The sequence below is a fragment of the Erinaceus europaeus genome, chromosome 3, assembly GCF_950295315.1.
Source record: "Erinaceus europaeus chromosome 3, mEriEur2.1, whole genome shotgun sequence".
NCBI lineage: Eukaryota > Metazoa > Chordata > Mammalia > Eulipotyphla > Erinaceidae > Erinaceus > Erinaceus europaeus.
In genome coordinates, this window is record NC_080164.1 from 37,577,703 (window position 1) to 37,595,195 (window position 17,493).

Consider the following 17,493-nt stretch of genomic DNA (forward strand, 5'->3'; position numbering starts at 1 on the left):
AATGAGCTCCTTTTAAAGTGGGAAAATTCCAGTTTTGTTCTACCATTTTTGGTAGAGTAACACTATATTGTAGAGTGGTCTGCATCAGAGGTGCAAATCTTTTTTTTCCCCCTCTTCAGAGAAGTTTGAATATTTATGTAATTTGCAGAACATACAAAACCATAAGTTTAAAAATTAGCACTTAATGTTGCTATGAGAAAAATCCCTAGATTAATAGAAATTTGAGCCCTGCTTGCATTCCCTTGGCAAGGCCAGATCAGATAATTTTGTGGGCGGTATATGACGTGTTGTCTGGATAGATATTACCTATCCATGATTTACATGATCACATTGAATTATCACATGAATTATGTTTGTGCTCTGACACCTACTTATCTCCCTGACTTTAAACCACAACACTAATCTGACCTTTTGTCTTTATACCCTGAACATTCCTGAATCCGACATGTCTAGACATGGGAAAAAAAGAAAAAAAAAAAACATTAGATTTTCCAATCAACTTTTATGAAGTAAGTAGGGTAAGTTGATTTTCTGGGAACTGAACTAGTGTTTGATTTACAAACTGTTTACAGAGAACTACACTAAGAGAATATTACTTGACACATTTTAGTTCTCAACAACCATATAGAATTGTATTTTTTCAAGTTTAGAATACAAATGGCAGATTTTTTTTTAAAAATGATTATACCAATTAGTACATTTTTATTTTTTAATTTATTATTGAAAAATTTAATAGTAAGAAATACTCAGTGAATCACCAGGGGTCCAAATGAGAAATTCAGTGATGGGATGGAGGAAAAAGGGAAGATATCGGAATCCAATATTGTTTGATGATAACTAAGATGTGCTATTCCTTTAGTCATGCTAGGATTGACCTTCAATTTATCAGACCCTAGCAGCAGAATTTAGCCCATCTGTATCTGAATTCATATATATGATGCAACAATAGAGAATTTCCTTGAACATAATGAGTTTTAACTATGAGTTGTAAATTATATTTAAGCTGCCGTGGAAAGCAACAACACTGTGATCACATCTGAATAGGAAAACTTTCATCTCAAATCATTATTACTTCTTGAGAATTTATTACTGGAACAATTTTTTTCATAAGCTGTATTTATTTCTCAAAGAAGTGTATATAGAACAAGCTCCAGTAAGCTGAGTTCTTTAGCAACTTTAAAAGCAATTACTTCTAAGAGATTCTTTTGAAAACATACAGGCTGTAAAAGAAGTGAATTGTTTAATTTGATAAATTTATACTAATCAAATTATTCATAATTTATGTGGAATTAAAAAATCATTGTAGCCATATAGGCAAATAAATGTATTTTTCTTACAATTTATTGAAATCAAAGGAAGATGCAATTTTCTTGGTTTAGTCGTTGAAGACAGAAGAATAAAGATTTGTTTCAGGGTCCCAGGAATTTTAGAATTCATTCTATGCTTAAACACTTTTTCAAGAAATCTATCTTGAAAGCAGGGAAATAAAGCTTGGAAGTGGCCTGTCAGCAATAGAATCCTCCAAGTCATGAAAATTATGACCCGGGGGGGGGGCACAGATCTCTCCTCTCAGTGATGACAAATATTGTTTGTGATCTCAGTCCTATTAGCTGATTTACCATATACCCAAATGTCTGTTCTGCTGTCTGTAGAGGCCAGTCATACATGATGCTGGATGTCAGGGTCAGAGACACACAGATATCCTTCACCTCACAAAGTCCAAATTCAGACTGCTTTATGTTCAACGGTTCCGTTCCAGGATGTACTCGGGATGTTCAGTTCAGTGTTCTCTCTTCTTCCTTTTCTCCTTTTCTTCCCTCTGAACTTCTGGCCACATTGCTATTGGGGGGCGGGTAGTTTTATCCATTATATTATAATGCTGGTGAATCAGTTCCCACAATACCTGCACCTATGAAAGATGATATTTAGTTGAGTAGCAACTCTTCTAAAGAATAAACTGCTACTATTTAGGGATACCACTATAAATAGTTGGCTTGAGGTGACCTATAATATATGCTTCTGATAATTATTTACTGGGCTTTAGTTTTTAATCAAACCCCAATACACCCATATGGATACAGGGATCACAACACCTTTGTTCATTTCCAACTGATTTGTTTTGAGATAATGGATTTGTGTAATGAGAAAAGGTATTGACATTTTACTTTTAATTTCATTTTCTTTTTTAATATGTATTTATTTATTTATTCCCTTTTGTTGCCCTTGTTGTTTTATTGTTGTAGTTATTGTTGTTGATGTCATTGTTGTTGGATAGGACAGAAAGAAATGGAGAGAGGAGGGGAAAACAGAGGAGGAGAGAAAGGTAGATACCTGCAGACCTGCTTCACCGCTTGTGAAGCAACTCCCCTGCAGGTGGGGAGACAGGGGCTCGAACCAAGATCCTTAAACTGGTCGGTGTGCTTGGTGCCACATGCGCTTAACCCGACACCCTTAATTTCATTTTCAGTGTCTTCCAAGGTATAATTGAGTTTGATGAACACTTCTCCATTCTGGTCCTTGCATCTTAGTTCTTAATTGAAAAATGTTATTTGATTCTCAGAGTACTGAGAGATTCTCTTTGAGTCAGGGAGATAGAAGTAAACTGAATTCCAAATAGTTTACTTAGCAGGTAGCACGTAATCTAGGGAAAAACTCTTATTCTTTTCTAAATACAGGGACTGTAGAGTCGGGATGCCTCAATCTGACAAATTTTTCAGATATCTTTTGTCAGTTATTGCCTAAGCGTCTATGACAATGTGTTTTCATCCACATCATCGAAGTCACTGGATCTTCTTTAGTGATGACTGCCTTTCAGATCTAGGCCATGCTGCTTCTAAACCCTGATTAACATGGAAATTTGGATCATATAATCTGAAAACCCACTACCTTGGCAGACTGATGTAGGAAGAAATTCTCAAAAATATAAAGTGTATATTCTCCATGTTAAATGTTTTCATTTGAGTGCTCTAGGTATAAGGCATGGGGGGGGGTGTGATTTTACCCAAAGCATTGTTCTCCTTTACTTAAATAGTTGCCTCAAGTTATCTTAATCCAAAAGACAACATATGTGAGATTTTAAGTATCTATACTACATTCCCTAAAAGGTTGATTTTCTATATTTATAGAGTTGTCATGTTCTATTAACCAAATAGAACAAACATATATGTGTCTTTATGAAAAATTAAAAATGAAATTAGAATACTAAGCCTGTTCTAACTTCCAAGATCCTAAATAAATCCAAAAGATGCAATGAATTTAACCAGTACCCATTCCTCAGTCTTCCCGATAGTGGGAAGTCAGGCTCAAATGTTAAAATAAAAGAGTACTATGATGCAAAATACCATAGTTGCCATTATAAAGAAAGAAAGAGACAAAGATGATGTCAAAGCATGATTAGAACTCTCAAAGGAATTAGACTGAGAATCAATATCACCAAGTAGTTTAATGTACAAGTCACTTTCTGTTCTGACTACCAGAATATTTTAAGAAAATATTTTAATTTTGTGTTTCCTGATGTTCTAAAATGCCAGCTTTATTGCATATGGATGGGAATGAAGACATGTCTTCAGTTGAGGATTTTTTAATTTTTTTTATTTATAAAAAGGAAACATTGACAAAACCATAGGATAAGAGGGGTACAGATGTGCACCATTCCCACCATGAGAACTCCGTATCCCATCCCCTCCTCTGATAGCTTTCTTATTCTTATAACTCTGGGAGTATGGACCCAAGGTCGCTTTGGGGTGCAGAAGGTGAAAGGTCTGGCTTTTGTAATTGCTTCCCTGCTGAACATGGGCGTTCAGAGGCGATCCATAATCCCAGACTGTCTCTCTTTTTCCCTAGTGGGGTGGGGTCCTGGGGATTCAGAGCTCCAGGACACATTGGTGGGGTTGTCTCTCCAGAGAAGTCTGTTTGGCATCATAGTAGCATCTGGAACCTGGTGGATGGAAAGAGAGTTAACATATAAAGCCAATAAGTTATTGACTAATCATGAACCTAAAGGCTAGAATAGTGCAGATGAAGATTTGGGGGTGGGGGGCCTCTCTGTTTTGCAAATAGCTAGTAGGCCTATTTTAGTTATATTCCAAGGGCCTGTGACTATACTATTTTTTTTCCCCTGAGCCTTAAATATGATATGCTGGTGGATCCAAGTCATTGTCTAGGGATGTCATGGCTGGAAAAGGACCAGAGCTGAATCAGTGAAGAGATTAGCTCCCAAATATGGGAAAGGTGTATAAATATTGTTGACTGTAAACACCGTTGATTTGATCTGATCTGGAGCCCATATTCTGCTTAGGAACCTATGTGATCTCTGCAACCCTATAGATCTGAGCTCACATTCTGTGGTCATGAGTAGAAACATTCCAAGCTGCCCCAATTTCACGACCCATCTTCCTCAGGTGTAGCTTAGCGTATGTTATCCATCCTCCCTTCTGAAGATGGAACATTCTGTACCATCTTCAAGTTGAGGACAAGGTCCTATGGGGGCCTACAAAGGGGTCTATTGTATTGTTTCTGATAGAGATGACTGGTAACATTAGGGTGAGGGATTTATTTTATCTCTAGTCCCATCATGTTTGTTTGGGAATCTCAGGAATACCCAACTAGGGCCCCAGCTGATGGGGTGTCCTAAAAGAGTCATCATTAAAGTATGCCAGTCACTTGCCCTTATTCAGCTTTTGCAGTCCTTACTTTGATAATATTACCTTTGGACTGACTGAGGGAAGTGTAATAGGAAGTAGGTGAGGAGAGTATCTAAGTCTAATTAGACAGTATTATGAACTTTATACTGACTCACTACAGACTATTGTGCACTTTTGCTTTCAGGTATGTATTTTGCCCTAATGTATGGATACATGTGAACATATACCCTATCTCATGGGACCAGGTCTATATCTAGGTTTTAGGACTTTGTTAGGATGTGAACCACCTGGAATGGAATTAGAGAATCCTATGAAAGGAAAGGTCTCGCCCAAGTAATGAGGCTGAAGGGTTGACATTCCATGCCTGAAGTCTCTGGACACAGTCTTAAATGAAGCTTGCTGAGGTGGTACTCACTGCGTTGATTAGTCTGGGTTCAGCAGATGTAATATCATTTGGTATGAATTGAGAGAAACATGCAGGAAAGTGAGCCCCACCCTAGAGGTTCCAGGACTGAGAGAAATATAGGTCCCATAGAGGAAGCCAGAGGTTATTGCTGTTTTAGGATTAAGAACGCAATAGATAGTTATTTCTATAATCACATTATTTGGCAATTGAGTTAACTTTGAAAAATCCATTTGTTAGGATTACTATGTCATAAACAACATCATCATAATTTATGTTCTTTGACATTTTTGTATATAGCTATACCACCAGTTGTTTCTGTTCTCCCTAGTCTAAGCTTTTAAGAGAGTCAACATATCAAGGACTCAGCTTATGGTCTGTGCATGAAGAAATTTGAGACATTCAATCAATTCTTCCCCTCTCATATTAACTAGATAATGACTTAAATGCCAACAAATTAATAGGAGTGTACATAAACACAATTCCCACCACCAAAAGACTGTCCCATCCCATTCCCTTGCCACCCCCTCTCCCAGTGAAGCCAAACTCCCGCCCTTGCCCTCAACCCAGAGATTTTCACTTTAGTGAGCTACTCCAAATTCAGTCAAATCCTGCTTTGAGTTTCCCTTTCTGTTCTTCTTTCTCAATTTCTTTTGATGAGTGAGATCATCACATACTCATCTTTGTCTTTCTGACTTAGCTCACTTAACATAATTCCTTCTAGCTCCATCCAAGATGGGTCAGAGAAGGTGGGTTCATTTTTCTTAATAGCTGTATAGTATTCCATTGTGTATATATATTACAGCTTTCTCAGCCACTCAACTGTTGTTGGGCACCTGGGTTGCTTCCAGGTTTTAGCTATTAAGAACTGTGGTGCTATGAACATAGGTGTATACATATATTTATGGTTGAGTATTATGGAGTCCTTGAAGTATATCCCTAGGAGAGGAATTACTGGGGCTTATGGAAGGTTCATGTCTAGCATTGTGAGAATTCTCCAGACTGCTCTCCACAGAGGTTGGACCAATTTACATTCCCAACAGCAGTGAAGCAGTGTTCCTTTTCCCCCACTGCCTCTCCAGCATTTGTTGCTACTGTCCTTTTTGATGTATGCCATTCTCACAGGGGTGAAGTAATATTTCAGTGTTGTCTTTATTTGCATATTTTTGACAATCAGTGACCTGGAGCAATTTTTCATGTGTTTGTTAGCCTTTTGGATCTCCTCTAAAGTGAATGTTCTGTTCATATCCTCTGCCCATTTTTGGATGTGGTCATTTGCTTTTTTGGTGCTAAGTTTGCTGAGCTCTTTGTATATTTTGGTGATTAGTCTCTTGTCTGATGTATGGCATGTGAAGATCTTCTCCCATTCTGTGAGGGGTCTTTTTATTTGTGTGATGGTTTCTTAGGCTGTACAGAAGTTTTTCAATTTGATGTAGTCCCATTGATAAGTATCTGTTTTAGTATTCCTTGCAACTGGGTTTGTATCATCAAAGATGTCCTTGAGATTTAGGTGGGAAAGTGTTTCACCAATGTTTCTCTCTAAATATTTGATAGTTTCTGGTCTAAAATCCATGTCCTTGACCAATCTGGAGTTGACTTTTGTTTCTAGTGAGATAAGGTGGTTCAGTTTCATTCTTCTGCATGTTTCAACTCAGTTTTCTTTGCACCATTTATTGAAGGTAGCTTCCTTTCTCCATTTAATGCTTTGGGCCTCCTTATCAAATATTAGAAGTTCATAGATGTGTGAGTTTAGTCCTGGGTTTATAATTCTATTCATCGGAATCACTTGGGCTTATTGCACAACACAGATTTCTGAGCAGAAACCCCAGATTCGAGAGATACGGTCTGATGTCTGAGAAAGCCATCTCTAATGATTTTTCTGGCTTAACTGCTATTGTATCAGAAACACACTTAAATGTCACTGAAGAAAAGATCCAGAGACTAATAAACACAGGAGAAAGTGCTCAAAGTCACTAATTACAAGAACAATGCAAATAAAGTAAGGAAAGGCAACAATAGGATATCATGTTACATTTGTGAGAATGTCATACATTAGAAAGAATAGTAACAACAAATGTTGGAAAGGATGTGGAGATTTCTCTGAACAACAGAAATGTACCAGAGGTCCGGTGGTGGCACAGTGGGTTAAGTGCAAGTGGTGCAAAGAGCAAGGACCGGCGTAAGGATCCCTGTTTGAGCCCCTGGCTCCCCACCTGCAGGGGAGTCGCTTCACAGGCATTGAAACAGGTCTGCAGGTGTCTATCTTTCTCTCCCCCTCTCTGTCTTCCCCTCCTCTCTCCATTTCTCTCTGTCCTGTCCAACAATGAACAACATCAACAGTGGTAATAATAATGACCACAATGAGGCTACAACAACAAGGATAACAAAAAGGCGGAGAAAATGGCCTCCAGGAGTGGTGGATTCATGGTGCAGGCACCAAGCCCAGCAATAACCCTGTAGGGAAAAAAAATGTACCTACCATATGACCCAGCAAATTCTCTTTTGGAAATTTTCCAATCAGAAATAAAAATACTATTCAGAAGAAGATCTATGTGTACCTATGTTCAGAACAGCACAATTTATAATAAACAACACTTGCAAGTAACCCAGATGCCCAATGACAGATGAATGGCTAAAAAAATTATTTTATGCACAAGGCTTTATAACTTTGCATCAAGTCCATTATATCTGCTCCCAACAATCCCTATGATACTTAGAAATAGGTGTACTGATAAAAAAAAAAATGAATCCATAAAAGTACAGGTCTTCCCTGGGCATACCTCTTTGTTACAATGTTTCCCTTTTATAAATAAAAAATAAATAAAGAACCGTAGTCACCCACTCAATGGATAGTTTCAGTCTGAAACTAAATAATAATAATGGTGATAAAGCAGGGAAGGTTTTTAAAACTGATTTTTTAAAAAGATTTATTGATGTCTGTTAACGTAGATACTGGCATTTATAATATGTATGAGAGACTTCCAGGCTGATTGCATATTACTTTCTTAAAGAATGGAGTGACCAGTAAAAATATTCTTTAAGATGGAATGTTCTGTCCTTATTGTTTCCTAACTGATAAAAGCAAAAGTTGTCAAATTGGAATGAATTTGGATTTAGTTTGGCCATATAATTGTCTTAGAATATAGTCAAACTAGAAATTAAGAGAGATTTAGAATATAGTCATCAACCCTTATTTCTGTAAAGATGACATTTAAGTCTGGGAAATGATAACCTCACCTAAGTTCTCCATAGAAAAGTCGGGGTTAGGGGTTATGACTTCAGGAGCACTGATATTCATGATGATCAAAGACAGATAATTGAATCATACAGTTATAAGTGGCCAACATATCATTCTGAGCACTGGAATCATTTAGTGAGTTAAACACATATACTAGGAATTATGATTCAGTCTCATACAGGAAAGGGAGAGCTTTGATTGAATCACTAGATCACTAGTTGGCAATTTCATTAAACATCTGCTCTCTTTTGTTTCTGCTTATACATATGGATGACCAAAGTGTGGTTGCAGTTTTTGTTGTTTTTATTTGTTGTTTTGTTGTTTTATTGCAGTTTTGTTGATATTATATTGTTCTGTGAATAATATAATATCAGGGGGTGGGCAGTGGTGTACCAGTTAAGGTCACATAGTACTAAGTGCAAGGACCAGCATAAGGATCCTGGTTCAATACCCTAGTTCCCTACCTGTGGGAGGGAGTCACTTTACAAGGGGTGAAACAGGTCTGTAGGGTCTATCTCTTTCTCGCCCTCTCTATCAATTCTCTCTCAACTTCTCTATGTGTTAGTACATATATATATATGAAAAAATGGCCTCCAGAAGCAGTGGTAGTGCAGGCATGAAGCCCCAGTGATAACCCTGGAGGCATATATATATATATATATATATATATTTGGGGGACAGGCTTTTCCCATATACCACCTTTCAATTTCCATTTGTCTCTATCCAGTAATAAACAAAAACTAACCAATAAATAGTAGAATAGCTATAGTGATGAAATATCCTCATGACATGTGCTTTTCTGAGCTTTAGCATAAAGAACATAAGCTGCTTTATAAAGACTCCTTACAACTATGTTTGAGAAACAATTGTTAGTGACATGGGAATGAAAATCAGAAAACTAGCTTTCTCAAAACTAGCTATCTATGAGAATAGTCTGAAATAATGCAGGAGTCCCATATTGCGTAGTTGGTTGGCATGAGAATGAGGGTTGAGAGTCATGGGCATCAGGTACATATTTTTTTTTTCTTTTTGTTTATAGTAGGTTACTAAAAAGGTGAGAACAGTAGGTTGGCTTTGGGGGATAGTTTATCTAGATTACTTGGTTATATGATATTCTTGTCTTCACAAAGAGATCTTTGAAAATGCGTTTTCTACCCACTGTGGAGTTGTACACACACAAAAGAAATGCTTACAAACATGGAAAGACCAGCAGAATCCAGACAGATAGATGCATCAAAATAGAGATTGCTTACAATAGTGAATATTTTATACTTCTCATGCACTTTCTAGTTTTCCATAATGTACACATACACTTTTGAAAACTGGAGGATGATATTATTAATAAAAGTCAAGTTGGAGTACAGACTCTCTAAGTACAGTTTAGTAGCAGATCATTTTTAGTACAACATAGCAACCAGCTATAGAAAGATAAAAACAAGTAGAAGAGAAAATGTGAAGTTTTTGAACCAGAATTATGATACATATTTTTCCAAATAATTTTTTTTATCTCCTTTACCCCATAATCCTGGGGGAGATAATGAAGGAGAGAAAAACAGAAACCTACAACAAAGAAAAACACAAACACCTCCGGCAATGTTTCACCATTTGTGCAGCTTCTCCCCACTGCAAGTAGGAACTGGGAGTTTGAACCACGGTCCTTGTTCATGGTAATTAATGTGTGTGCCAACCAGATGTGCCAACACCCAGCCCTGCTCCAATTGTTTCTTTTCTTTCTTTCTTCCCACCCTTCCTTTTCTTTGACACCAGTGTTAACTGCTGGGGCTCAGTGCCTGAATTCAGGGTGTCATTTTTTTCCATTCTATTTTTTAGTTTACAAGACAGAGAGAAATTGAGAGTGGAGGGAGACAGAGGATGGTAGAGGAAGATAGACACCTGCAGACGTGCTTAGCCCTAATAAAACACCTCCTCCCTCTGCAAGAGGGATATGGGGGCTCAAATCTGGACTCTTGTGCATGGTGATATGCTTAACTGGGTGCTCCACCACCCAGTTCCCTATTTATATATTTCTTTATTCCTTGCTTCCTCCCTCCCTTCCTTTGTTTTTTTTTTTTTTTTTTTTGTGTGTGTGTCTTCCTTTTAAAATTGATTTGGGGATTAATAGTTTACAGTGTAGTCTTTAACATATGGTCACAACTTTTCATCTGGTTTATTTCTATTTCCTAATATAAAGCAATAAAAATAACACACAAACTATACTTATCTGCTTTATTTTACTAAGATATTATGTAGATTCCTTAGCTTTGATATGCTGAACTAACTAATCTCATTTACTTTCAGCCCTCTTATCTCCCACCAGTTCTCTCATGCTAATCACAGACTTCCACGTAATTACTTATCTTTATCCTAATTACTTTCTTGGATGATTTACTAGATTGCAACAAAAGCTTGGAGAAGAAACCTTTTTGACTTGACTGTTCACATTTAAGGCAAAGCTACTAAGGGCCTCATGTTTTGCTGCAAAACTACAACTAAACATAAAGAGTAACTTTATACAGCCAGTTCTTCTAGCGTTTGCCCTTCTTCCGTAGCCAGTCAACAGCATCAGGTTGAGCCTGATGTAAAGTTTTGAGACCTCCTTTGAATCTGGAGAGGTGGCAGTTGTTGACTATGTGGGTCATAGTCTGTCTGTAGCCGCAGGGGCAGTTCGGGTCGTCTATGGCTCCCCAGCGATGGAACATAGCGGCGCACCGGCCATGGCCTATTCGATAGCGATTGAGGAGGGCCCAATCATAACGTGCTAGGTCAAAGCCGGGTTGACGCTTGCAGGGGTCTGTGATGAGGTGTTTGTTCTTTACCTCAGCTGACTGCCAGCTCTGTTTCCAAGAGACTGGAACAGAGAAGTTCAGTGTAGGCGTAGGGGACCAGATTGGGTGACGAGACGTCAAGCGTTGAACAGGGTGGGCAAAGATATCCGCGTATATTGGCAGGTCCGGTAGAGCATAGACTTGGGAAATGAACTTAGATGGTGCCGCATCCCGACGAATATCTGGCGGGGCGATGTTGCTAAGAACTGGCAGCCATGGAACCGGGGTGGAACGGATGGTTCCAGAAATTATCCTCATGGAGGAATATAATTTGGAATCGACCAAGTGGACATGGGGGCTACGGAACCATACTGGGGCACAGTATTCTGCAGTGGAATAGCATAATGCCAGAGATGATGATCGTAGTGTGGGAGCGCTCGCGCCCCATGAGGAGCTGGCCAGTCTTGCAATGATGTGATTCCTCGCGCCCACCTTTGCTGCAGTTTTTATGAGATGTTCGTGAAATGACAGAGTGCGATCGAGAGTAACGCCAAGATAGACTGGCTGGGCTTCATGCCGGATTCTCGTACTGCCAAGCTGCACATTAAGCTCACGCGAGGTCGAGGCATGGTGTAGATGGAAAACAGATGCACCGCTTTAGCAGTGCTAGGAATTAGTCACCATTTTTTACAGTAATCAGATATCAGAGACATGTCTTTCGTGAGTGTTTCCTCGAGGATGTCGAACTTGGATGCCTGAGTTGCACAGCAGATGTCATTGGCGTAGATGAACTTCCTTGAAGTTTCTGGGAGGAAAGTCACAAAATGGTTCCCATCTGGATTCTTTCTGAAAGGCTCAGGTATAAAGACAACTTTGAATTTCCTCAGACTTGTTGTGAGCACCCCATCAACATGTAAGTAAGAGAGCTCTGAAGGGGTTCTCTTTCTTTCTGTCTTTCTCTTTCGTGCTTGCTTGGGTGGGCCTCTGACAAGATTTGAATAAGTGGCTTCTCTTTTTCTCTTTCTCGCTCATTCTCTCTATCTCTTGAGAACATGTGAATGTTCTTAATTGTCCTCAATAAAGTTTAAAGTTCCTGAAAATTATGCTCTCTTCTCAATTCTTTGTTGATATAATACATGACGAAGTTTCGAATGTTGAGGAAACAAGTGCCAGTCTACCTCCCCCCACAAAAAAAGACTGTTTTCTGGCATTGGTGTTCCAGCAGATCAGTGGAAGGAACCAGACCTCTAATTTGTACACTAAGACAGAATGATTTTTCAAAACTATTTATTATTTTATATATTTAAAGACAGAGAGGAAGAGAGAGAGAGAGTTAAGAGGATAGGAGGGGGTGAAAGAGGGGGGCTAGGTATGCATCAAAGTTTCTTTCATTATGGTGAGGGTTGTGCTGGAACACACACACACATAGGTAATACACAAGAAAAAGTTACACACTATTTAAGTGAGCTACTGCACCAGTCCTCTAAATTATTTTTATTATCAATTTGCATTATTCAATCATTTAATACAGTTTTGTGAAGAGTTTCATAACTTGATTTTTAATGTTGAATGACATCTATTGTAGATTTGTTACCCTTTACCATATATATATATATTTATTATAAAATTATGTGTTTATTTATTATAAACAAATGTGTGTGTGTGTATGTGTGTAATATCCAAGTGTTTGAGTATGAGAATAATGTAGATCTCATTTCTCCTACTATATTTACGTAAATCATGGCCTACCAGGTTGTCTATACTTTATGTTTTGGAATCTCTTTAAGGCAGAGTAGAGACAAAGAATTTTGAAAAAGAACTTGAGTATCAATTCACATTAAACTGTGAAATCCTCTGTAATTTTTAAACTTATCTTGTTCACAGGTTTTTAAACCCTGATCTCCTAGTCCTCCCTTCTCCCTCCATTTCTCAATCATTTTATTTCTTCTTTTGTCATGTCAAGTCAAAGGAATCATGTGATCTTTCCAATGTATTTGATTTATTTTTTATATGAAGACATTCTTTTATGAAACTGTGCAATTGCAATAGCAGCTGTGAATACCACAAAAAATTGCTAACAAAAACAATTGCTAACAACTCAGACTGAGCCTAAACACCTTGTGAGAGTACAGTAGACATTCATTCCCTGGTAAATTGTTGTGCAGCATTTATGAAAAATGCTATTGTGGGCGAGGCAACGCAGTAATTGTAAAGAGAGAACAAGAGTGGAGCTGCTCCACCCTTCCTTCCCAAGATCCTCTCAGTACAGAATTCTAGCCCTTTCTTGGCAGAGAACATGGAGACCTGTAGAGAGTATAAAGTAAGCCAGAGCAATTCCTGCTGGTGTCCATCTTGCTTATGGACAAAAGTGGATTTCCCCAATCCAGAACTGTGTGTGGTTCCCAAAACCTGTGCTCTGCAATGAAACTATCACAAAGGGGAAAAAAAAAAAATCTGTTGTATCCATTCTATATACATCAGCTGTATGCCTTGTCCTCATCAATATGTTTCTGATACTTATCATGGGATTAAATCTATCCCCTCTGAAGATTCCTACAGGCTCTTCCGCCAAGCCATCTTCAAAGCAGCTTCCCAAGCCATTCCTCGTGGGAGACGTGCTAACTATATGCCTTGTCTTGATGCTGAATGCAAGCAACTACTAAAGCAGTATGATGAGTCGGGAGACCCAGATGTGGCTGACCATCTCATTGCCTCCCTGGATGTAGCACGCCAAGCCCGCTGGCAACAACTCACGGAAAGTCTGAACTTCACCCACTCAAGTAGGAAGGCCTGGAAGCTTCTTCACAGACTGGGTGCCGGTAGCCAAACCCCTCCCGTCTCCCATCCTCCCGTATCTCCAAACTCAGTAGCCAGTCACCTAACTCAAGTTGGACGTGCTAAGATCGACCCAGTCTGGAAAAGAGAAATTTCCCATGAGTGGTCATCCCACTTCCAGTTATCTTGTCCATCTCCAAAACTCTCTCCCTTTACACTTTCTGAACTAGAAGACGCTTTGAAGAGGGTTAAACCAGGAACAGCTGCTGGCTATGATAACATCACCCCAGAACTCATTCTTAACCTGGGTTCTGTGGCAAAGAAGTGGCTCGCTGCATTCCTGTCCCACATCTTGGAATCTGAGTCTATGCCCAAAGTTTGGTGTCGTGCGAAGATTATAGCGGTTTTGAAACCAAAGACCCAACACTGGCCGCCGGCTATAGACCAATTTCTCTCCTCTCCGTGTGTTACAAACTCCTTGAGAGGCTGCTTCTGTCACATATTTCTCATCTTACAGAGAAATTCCTATCACCTGCCCAAGCTGGTTTCCGCCCAGGAAGATCTACCTGCGAACAAGCCTTGGCCCTCTCAACTTACATTGAAAATGGATTCCAGAAGAATTTAAAGATGGGTGCTGTCTTTGTTGATCTCACAGCAGCCTATGACACGGTCTGGCACCGTGGTCTCCTAGTCAAGATCTCAAGATGCCTGCCTCCATGGGTGGCCAACACTATATCGTTTCTTCTCCAAAACAGAAGATTCAGGGTGCATCTGGATGACAAATCTAGCAGATGGAGACCTCTCTCAAGTGGCCTCCCCCAGGGCTCTGTTCTGGCTCCTACGCTATTTAATATTTACATCAATGACCTCCCAGAAACTTCTTCAAGGAAGTTCATCTACGCCGATGACATCTGCTGTGCAACTCAGGCATCCAAGTTCGACATCCTCAAGGAAACACTCACGAAAGACATCTCTGATATCTGATTACTGTAAAAAATGGCGACTAATCCCTAGCACTGCAAAAACGGTATCATCTGTTTTCCATCTACACCATGCCTCGGCCTCGCGTGAGCTTAATGTGCAGCTTGGCAGTACGAGAATCCGGCATGAAGCCCAGCCAGTCTATCTTGGCGTTACTCTCGATCGCACTCTGTCATTTCACAAACATCTCATAAAAACTGCAGCAAAGGTGGGCGCGAGGAATCACATCATTGCAAGACTGGCCAGCTCCTCATGGGGCGCGAGCGCTCCCACACTACGATCATCATCTCTGGCATTATGCTATTCCACTGCAGAATACTGTGCCCCAGTATGGTTCCGTAGCCCCCATGTCCACTTGGTCGATTCCAAATTATATTCCTCCATGAGGATAATTTCTGGAACCATCCGTTCCACCCCGGTTCCATGGCTGCCAGTTCTTACCAACATCGCCCCGCCAGATATTCGTCGGGATGCGGCATCATCTAAGTTCATTTCCCAAGTCTATGCTCTACCGGACCTGCCAATATACGCGGATATCTTTGCCCACCCTGTCCAACGCTTGATGTCTCGTCACCCAATCTGGTCCCCTATGCCTACATTGAACTTCTCTGTTCCAGACTCTTGGAAACAGAGTTGGCAGTCAGCTGAGGTAAAGAACAAACACCTCATCACAGACCCCTGCAAGTGTCAACCCGGCTTTGACCTAGCACGTTATGATTGGGCCCTCCTCAATCGCTATGGAACAGGCCATGGCCGCTGCTACGTTCCATCGCTGGGGAGCCAGAGACGACCCGAATTGCCCCTGTGGCTCCAGACAGACTATGACCCACATAGTCAATGACTGCTACCTCTCCAGTTTCAAAGGAGGTCTCGAAACTTTACATCAGGCTCAACCTGATGCTGTTGACTGGCTACGGAAGAAGGGCAAACGCTATAAGAAGAATGGGATTAAATGACAGTGGCACAGGGATGCCAAGTTCCATTCTCATTTGAGATACATTTCTATCATCTTTGAATCCTTAGGGGCCACTGGATGCATTGTCTCTTGTCTATACACATCTTTTGAATTATGTAAACAAAATGCAGCAAAGAAAGGATCTTTCCAACAAAATAGTCCATTTTTTCCCCCATTATCAATGTAAAGGGCACTTCATTCAGTTTTCACCCTGTTGACAGAGAAGTGACACTTGTTTTCTATACTCAATTACTTCAGCAGAAAGTTCAGATTTAAAGGAATTTTAGAGCCCAATCAGAGAACTAGCGCTGGTGCTGCAAGCTTACCTGAGCTCAAGGAAGCAGAGAGCAATCAGGCAGGAGAGTTATGAACTCTGACCTTATTGGATGGCATAGGAGCCCTAGGCCCTTAGCATTCCATCCTAGATAAGTGGTTTAGCAGCACAGATGTTATTGTAAGCAAACCACTTAATGGACCCTTTTAACTTCTTCACAGGTTCCTTTGCCATTTCTTTCACAGACACTTTGAGGCATTTTAGGGATAGCTCAAGGCCTAGTTTTGCCAATAATTGCCTCAGGCCAAGACAATCTCTAAAATTCTCTTCTCTCCTGGGTAGTAAAAAAAGATGGAATGCTTTGAAATGCAAACGTGCCAGCTGGAAAGATTACCTCAATCTCCCCCTGCAGGTAAAACCTCTCTCTCCTCCTCCCACAGCTCCATCTAAGGAAAGCATCCTTGCAGGCCTAGAGAGAAAAATAAAAGTGAGAGACCTGGAAATACATATATTAGGACAGAATAAGGATGCTAACTTCTGGAGCTAACAGAGACTTGAGATCCCTAGGAATAGAGCTAAGCATTTGATGGAGAGGGTTGATATTGATGGGGTGACTGGTAGTCAGTGTCCTCATTTATTCTATAAGTAGAGAAACCTGAGTGAAAAGTTCTGCAATATTCCAGGGATGGGGATTCCGTATACCTTCTCTTCCTTACTTTCTTCTTCTGTTAAATGGGATAATAGCTGAAGTTAATAGGTTGTTAATAGAATAATTAATTCCTGCTACCTATAAGTCAATCAATAAAGGCGAGGAACTAACACGATAGTGTTGTCACAACTATCAATGTAATTTAAGTATTCTACCCTTAGAATCTGAGGCCTCAGAGCTGCTGTATATTTCAGGAGAGCAGCCTGAAAGATGCAGAACAGAGCAATTGCAATGCCCTCTCTACCCTTTCACACTCACCCCACTCTTTACCTCTCCTCCCACAAACTATATACTAAGGCAAGTGCCACATTTTTTCCCAAGCTCCACCCTCTGGTCAGCTATATGCAAGTGTATAGAGCAGGACTTAATGTTTTCTAAATGGTAAAATGCTAGCACTCAGATATTCATCATTTAATATTTAATGTAATCTCATTTTTTTTTGTCAAAAAGACTACCATGACCCTATGTGTCTGTGAATTTCCAACGTCCATTGTTATGGATCTCAGGATCTTTAATTATAATACAAAAATAGTAATAGAAACAGGTTTTCTTGTTTCTTATTCCTCTCAGGTCAGAATTTTCCCCTAACTTTTTTTTTTCTTAAAGAAAAAAAATGTTCTAAACGATCATTCAACTGTGAGAGAGGAGGAATGGGGATAGAGAGTTGTTCGGTGTGAACAATCCATAGAAAACAAATCATGAAATGAGACCTCCTCTAAAGGTTAAGCCTTTTATATTCAAAAGGCTTTC